Genomic DNA, 8,258 nt, shown 5'->3' on the forward strand with positions numbered 1-8,258 from the left:
GGCCCATTAAGCTTTTAGGTTCACTTCCTTTTAATGTTGGCTAGCTTGGCTCTCCTTGTATGGCATGGGACTCTATCATTGATCAACACATCAGCCACATGGGTTCAACCTAGCCTCTGTTACAAGGCCTGACTGAATTCATTGCTGAATATAGTGAACCCCTGAGTCCATCACTATGGGCTCTTAATGGGCCCAAAATTTACACTAAATGGTCCTTAGGTCCAACCATCTTATGAAGGCCCAAGGACTGTGGGTAGATGCAAGATTAGCCCATTAGGTATAACCCTCAATGGTCTTACACTTAACCTCTCAGCCCTTAATGATCAAACACTGCCTGACAAGAGAAAACCTCACCCTCGGCTGCAAGGTATAGTGTTGCACTCTCTACTCACATGGATCCCGGGAATTAAAACTTTTTGCAAACAATTTGTGAAACCATAATATATAAGTATATCTCTATATAAATATATTTTGCAAAACCAAATTTTAAACACATTTGAAATCCACTATTGGCAGTTTAGGTTTCCATCAGAGAGAGTGCATTTTCCCGATCATTCACTTTGTCTGACAAAGGGGGTGATCATGTCACTATGATCACCCACTCAGATGAATTCTCGGACTGTCCCAACATACTTAGGTTTTGACCCCCTCTAAGGATCTCACTGATTAGCATATCAAAGACAGCCTGATCTGACATCTAGTGTAGTGCCATAACTGAGTCTAGGGGTTAAGTGTAACATTCCAGTTTTGCCCATCTATCTCCAAGGCCCAGGGCAATACTGGAATTTTGGTCTGGTTTAGGGTTTCAAAAAAACCCACACTGCATGTACCTCAGGTCTCACCTTGGCAACTGAGACAAGCCACCCCAACCAACTTGGCAGCTCATCAGTGTCAACCTTGGCAGGATAAATCTCCCTAGATCTATCCAATGGCTGCAAAGATTTTAAATTAACACGAGTCTCATAAGTGTCTAGTTTAAGGGTATTACACAAAAACACACCACAATGACATGAATCAATTATGTACTTTATTCATTTACAATAAATGTCAAAAGATACATCAATCTGATTGGAGCTAAGCGCATAACTGTCTAATAGATCCATTTGCAACCAATTGCTTTTACCCCAGGGGCGTATCTGTTAGACAGTTATGCCCTTAGCTCCAATCAGATTGATGTATCTTTTGACATTTATTATAAATGGATAAAGTACATAATTGATTCATGTCATTGTGGTGTGTTTCTATGTAATACCCTTAAACTGGACACTTATGAGACTCGTGTTAGTTTAGAATCTTTGCAGGCGTTGGATAGATCTGGGGAGATTTACTCTGCCAAGGCTGACACTGATGTGCCGCGTAGTTGGTTGGGGTGGCTTGTTTCAGCTGCCAGGGTGAGACTTGAGGTACATGCAGTGTGGGTTTTCTTGAAACCCTAAACTGGACCAAAATTCCAGTATTGCCTTGGGCCTTAGAGATAGATGGGCAAAACTGGAATGTTACACCTAACCCCTAGACTCAGTTATGGCACTGCACTAGGTGTCAGATCGGGCTGTCTTTGATATGCTAATCAGTGAGATCCTTAGAAGGGGTCAAAACCTGGGTATGTTGGGATAGTCCAAGAATTCATCTGAGTGAGTGATCATAGTGACAGGATCAGCCCCTTTGTTGGACAAAGTGAATGATCAGGGATGCACTCACTCTGATGGAAACCTAAACTGCCGGCAGTTGATTTCAACCGTTGAAATTTGTTTTTGCAAAATATATTTCTATACATATATATATATACATTATGGCTTCAAAATGTTTGCAGAATGTTTTAATTCCTGCGATCCATGTGAGTAGAGAGTGTAGCACTGTTCCTTATAGCCGAGGGAGATGTCCTCTCTTGTCAGGCAATGTTTGATCATTATGGGCTGAGAGGTTAAGTGTAAGACCATTGAGGGTAATTCCTGATGGGCTAATCTTGCATCTACCCATAGTCCTTCGGTTTTCATAAGGTGGCTGGACCCAATGACCATTTAGTGTAAATGTTTGGCCCATTAAGAGCCCATGGTGATGGACTCAGGGGTTCACTGTCTCATACAGTGAATTCGGTCAGGCCTTGTAACAAAGGCTGGGCTGAACCCATGTGGCTGATGTGTAGATCACTGTTTAGGTCCCACGCCATACAAAGAGAGCCAATTGGGCAGGAAGTTAAGAGGTTAAGTGAGCACATAAACTTAATGACCTAAAGCCCAATTCGAACTGGGCTTAAGTCAGTTAATTAAAAGGAGGCAAGATAGGATTTATAATCTAATTAGGACTAGCTGAAGGATAAGATATGTCTTATCCATTCAAGAGTCCAGATTCAAATATCAGATTTGGATTAAGGAACCCTCTCCTAATTAGATCAGAGGGCTGATCCTGAGAAGGCTATAAATAAAGGGGGTGAATTCCTCAGTTATATATCACAACAATCTGCAGAGTTCTTCCCTATTCTTGCCGCCCCTACCTAGTTCGATCTCCACTTGTGGGAGTGATCAAGAATTTTTCTTGATATTGCTTCTTGGTAGAAGAAGCAATCTGAAGTCATGCTCACCAGCCCTCTACTCCATTCTTGCTGAGGAATTCGGTTCTTGCTGAAGAGTTATCCTATTGATCCTTGCTTCACTACACACTGTGTCATTTTCAGTGGAAGCGGGTTTTGGTTTTCTCCTTGGGCATGAACAATTTCATTGGGAGTTACTGCTACTTCGTATCAGGTATATCCCTCTCCTCCCTTTTGGTTTCAGATCTGGTCTGGTTTTGGTTCAAGATTGATCCTTGAAAATGCAGTTTTCTAAAATAGGAAATACGATTCCCAGATGGGAGAGTGAAACTTTTGAAATTTTGCCGAACCTTCCTATAGGGTTCGGCCATCCATATGATGGATCTCTCATCCCTTTTAGGATCTACTAGAGTCCAAACTCCATTGGTCTCCATTGAGTCTATCTTAGCTCTCATGGCATCTATCCACTTCAAGGAATCTATGTCCAACATAGCTTTTGTATAAGTCACGGGATCCTCATCAACGGTCGGGGCTTCCACCAAGTAACTCTCTTGGTCATAGTCGTAACGAACAAGAGGCCTAGATTCCCGGGTAGATCTCCTATGTTGATTATTAACTGGAGCTTGTGGGAGATCTCCCACTACCCCTGGGTCATAGAATAAATATCCTACAAAGCCTTTTGGGTAACCTACAAATAGGCAACAACTGGTCTTAGATTCCAATTTGTCAGCACTTATTCTTTTAACATATGTCGGACAACCACAAATTTTCAATTGTCTCACACTTGATTTTTTGCCAGACCAAAGCTCATAGGGAGTCTTCGAAATGGATTTGGTTGGAACCCAGTTCAGCATGTATATCGCAGTCTCTAATGCGTATACCCAAAAGGATGTAGGAAATTTTGATTGTATGAGAAGTGATCTGACCATATCCAATAAAGTCTGGTTCTTGCTCTCTAAGACACTATTTAACTGTGGTGTAGCAGGAGGAGCTAGTTGTGATACTATCACATTTTCCTTTAAGTAGTCTCTGAATTCGTCAAAGAGATATTTGCCTCTTCAATTTGATCGAAGGTCCTTAATGTGTCTCCCCAACTATTTCTCGATCTCTTGCCTGATCTCTTTGAACTTTTCAAAGGATTCAGACTTGTGTCTCATTAGGTACCCATAACCGTACCGACAATGATCATCAGTAAATGTTATGAAATAAACGTGTTGGTTACGTGTCCTAACATTCATGGGACCATATACATCAGTATGTATAAGGTCAAGCGTGCCTGTTGATCTTTCAAGTATACCATTAAATGACTGTTTCATCATCTTACCCTAAAGGCAAGGTTCATAGGTTGGAAGATCTATAGCTAGAAAATCCAAAGGACCATCCTTTACCAACCTTGTGATATGATCTATGTTAATGTGGCCAAGTCGGTAATGCCACAGGTACGTGGGATTAACTGTATAACGGGTTCTTTTGTTGGGATTATTATCCGATGAAGTTTCGGTTAAATTTGTTTCCAGAGAAGGATGGAGAACATATAAACCATTCTCAAGTTCTCCATATGCGAGGAATTTGTTATTCCTTTTGTTAGTAATCACATTACTAAAAAGAATAGAATAACCATTCGTACATAGTTTTGAAATAGAAATCAAATTTCTTCTCAAATTGGATACATAAAGACAATCTTTTAATGTAATTATTCATTCTCTAAAATACAATTCTATAGTTCTTATGGCTATAGTTGCAACACTTACAGAAGTCCCCAAGTAAAGAATCACTTCTCTGTCACTTAATCTTCTACTTGTCCTGAACCCCTACAATGTATTACATGCATGAGTAGAAGCCCCAAAGTCAATACACCAGGAAGCAGAAGTGACCAACATATTGGTCTCTATGACAAAGTATTCAAAATTACCTTGTTTCTTGGTCTCCAGGTACTGAGGACAATTCCTCTTCCAGTGGCTGGTCTTCTTGTAGAAGTGAGAGGCATCTGATGCCTTGTCCTGCTTTTTAGGCTTGCTAGTTTTCTTCTAAGGTTTCTTCTTTGCCTTCCTCTTCTTCTTGTCCGATTTGCTACCTTCAACAAGCATGGCTATGGGCATATCCTTCTTTATCAGTTCTTCGGCCATCTGCAACATATTGCTGAGTTTCTGAAGGCTAACATTTAGCTTGTTCATATTGTAATTCATTTTGAACTGATTGAAGGAATGAGGCAAAGAGTTCAGGATGGCATAAACTTTGGTGACATGATCTAGCCTAGGTCCAAGAGCCTCCAGTTCATTGATGTATCCCATCATCTTAACACAATGGTCATGAACTAGCTGGTTCTTGGACATTTGTGTGGTCATAAACTGCTTTAGGAACTTCTGACGAGTAGAACGATTATGCTCTTCATACATGGTCCTTAGACTATCCAAAATATCATTGAACACTTTGATCTAATTGAACTGTCGCTGTATATGATTGTCTAAGGAGGCTATGATGTAGCATCAGGAAAGAGAGATTATATCCTCCCATTCTTGATATTCTCCCCTATGGGCCTCAGAAGCCCTATCACCCAGACGATCCGGAGTAGGGTTCTTAGCAACTTGTCCAATTTCTCGGATGTCAGAACCAACATAAGGTTACGAAACCAGACAGTATAATTTGGGCCCTTAAGCTTATTATTGTCCAACAGTTTGGCAAATTGTCCATTTGCTATTTTTGATAAAAGGCTAAGCAAATATTAGTCCCTAACCTAATTTGATTCATGTTATCTACATAGAAATGGCTTTTAATCTATGTTCCATTTCCATTTATTCATCTCTGAGATTTCCCTCCTATCTCAGTGATGGAGACTGCGAACTTCATCTCTGGAAATGTGGGAAACCACATACAGTGCATGGATGCAACTGTTTCAACTGCATAACCCCACCACCTTCTGTGAAGGATCACATCCACTCATATCATTAGCTTTCCCTTTGGCCTCTATTAGACAAGGTTCATTGACATTTTATGTTAAACCTTTCTGTCCAGTAACTGCTTACCCATCATAGTCGTGAACGTCAAGGTACCGTGAGAGAGTCTTCCATTTTAGGATAGGCCCCTCCCACATCGGTCTAGACGCTCCTATCATCTTGTGAAACAACCCAACAGATCCAGCAGCAAATGGGTACCCCAATTTTATGGTGCATCTCCTCATTACCAAAAGACCCATCTTCTTGCTAATGATGGAAGGCCTTTAGAGAGTTCATCATATGGATATGTGATAGAGTGCAAAGTGTATATATTAATTCTGGATAATTCCCTTTAATTTTGATAGAAATTATGCTTAATTTATAAATTCTATTTAAATTTCATATTCAATGAAGCCAAATTAATGTTGCAGGTATGATGGACTTGGAATTGAAGAATTGAATACCAATTAGTAGAAATCTCAATCTATGGCGCAAGTTGAAGTGAAGAGAGGAAGGAGGCGGCGAACGAAGAAAGGAGCGAATTGCTAAGCGGATTCACCCCAAGAATTTCCTTTTATTTTGGAAGGATAAGATGGCAAATTCGATCCATATCTGGATTCCTATTTTTGTGCCGAGAAGAGGAAGTTGTTTAGGAGAATTCAAATCCTATCCTATAGGAGATAATCTATAGGGAACACTTATCTTTCCAGTATTATATAAAGAGAAGAGTTCCAAAAGAAAAAGAGATGGAGGAAGGCGGCGAAAAAGGAGAAGAAAAGCTCACCGATCTCAACCTCAATGGCGACATCACGAGTTCTTTCTTGTACCTTGTTTGTTTAATTTCCTTTATCATGAACTAGTTTATTTGTAGCTAGGGCTATGGAAAGCCTAACCACGACCATGGATTGATTTTTATTTAATTTAACCAAGTTGTTTTTATTTTCATATTGTCTATGAGTTATTATGTGCAATGCAATTAGAAGTTTGGCCACCTCTTAGTTGATTTGGTTTATGTGAATGAATCAGAAGGGGAATTCATATAATAGACTAAATAATTCATAGTGTGAATTGAATGGTATATAGGAATATGTATGCATGATTCATCTGATGATACAGGTTTTTCATAGAACTTAGTGAACTTTCTATCTCGAGAAATCTAATAGAGGAATCGAAGGGTTACTTGATAGAAGTAGGTTTGATATATCCTGGAAGGGAATATTAAATAAATTAGGGAAAACTTCAGCTTATGAAAATAATAAATTATCTTGGTTAATTTAATAAATTGATGTTCATTGGAATGGTTAGGCAGACCAATAGTCCTGGCGCTTTCAGTTAGATCGTTGCAAGTTCAGTCATTGATTGCCTTTGTTTTTATTTCTTTTATCTTTAATTTTCAGTAGTTAAAATTGCTAGATCCAAAATTTGGTTGTCCAAATAATTAAGGGAAAATATAGTTTTAGTACTTATTTTGTTAAATCCTTGTGGGAATGATATCTTTATACTACTTGATAACTAGTGCACTTGCTAGGGTTTTATAATTATAACTACCATGTTTTTGGCGCCATTGCCGAGGATTTAATCCTAAAATAATATTAGAACTTGTTAACCTTGGTTAATTTGGATTTTACTCTTTATTTAATGTGTTTAAATTCTTGCTTTGTTCAAATTGATTAGTGTATGACATGCACTAGAGGTGAAGAACTAGCAGAATTTGACCCTAAAATAGAGAGAACCCTTCACATACTACAAAGAGCCAACAAAAGTAAAGAGAGAGAGAAGGTTGCAAAAGGCAAACCGGTAGAAGAAGTTGAGGAAGAGATGGCAGACGAAGCAAATCAAACTCTTTTGGAATATGCTTGTCCAACAATTGATGGGGCTACTTCTAGCATCAACAAGCCAATGATTCAAGCCGATAATTTTGAGATCAAGCCTGCGATTATCCAAATGATCCAAATGAGTATTCAGTTTAGTGGGTTGTCGAGTGATGATCCTAATGCACACATTGTTAATTTCCTAGAAATATGTGACACATTCAAGCATAATAGAGTTAGCGATGATGCTATTAGGCTTAGACTTTTTCCATTTTCATTACGTGATAGAGCTAAGGATTAGCTTAATTCACTCCCTGCAGGAAGTATCAATACTTGGAATGACTTGACTCAAAAATTTTTGGCTAAGTATTTTCCTCCCTCTAAAATAGCAAAATTGATCAATGATATCACTACTTTTGTTCAACTAGAGAGGGAATCTTTGTATGAGGCGTGGGAACGATTTAAAGAGATGCTTAGGAAGTGTCCTCACCATGGAATACCAGTTTAGCGTCAAATTCAAACTTTGTATAATGGTATTACTCCATCTAATCGCTCCACTATTGATGCAGCTGCAAGAGGCACAATCATGAGGAAAACTCCAAAGGAAGCCTATGATCTAGTGGAAGAAATGGTATCAAATAGCTACCAATGGAATAAAGACCGAGCTAATCGAAGGGGAGTGCGTCATATAGATTCTTTTACAGCTTTATCTGCTCAGCTTGCTAGTTTGAATAAAAAATTAGACAATCTTAGTGTTGCAGCAATAAATGTGTCATCTTGTAATCCATGTGACCTTTGTGGCCAATTGGGACATGTAAATTCTGATTGTCAGGTAAGTAATCCTTTTGCTTCACATGAAAGTGCAAATTTTGTTTCTCATGGTGGTAAGCCAAATTTCAACCCCTATTCGAATACATACAATCTAGGATGGAGGAGTCATCCAAATTTTTCGTGGAATAAGAACCAACAAAAAGCACCCATGGGATT

The 8,258-nt window shown here is 39.0% G+C and overlaps 1 non-coding gene across 1 annotated transcript; it reads right to left on the bottom strand.

Moving 5' to 3' along the window:
* Positions 1-7,662: 7,662 nt before the first annotated feature.
* LOC148802340 (small nucleolar RNA R71) lies at positions 7,663-7,769 on the bottom strand. The gene has a single exon (XR_016083236.1). It is a non-coding gene; the product is annotated as a small nucleolar RNA R71 (small nucleolar RNA).
* Positions 7,770-8,258: the final 489 nt, after the last annotated feature.

This window comes from Nelumbo nucifera, chromosome 2, assembly GCF_055504915.1.
Source record: "Nelumbo nucifera cultivar China Antique chromosome 2, China Antique-T2T, whole genome shotgun sequence".
NCBI classification, from domain to species: Eukaryota; Viridiplantae; Streptophyta; class Magnoliopsida; order Proteales; family Nelumbonaceae; genus Nelumbo; species Nelumbo nucifera.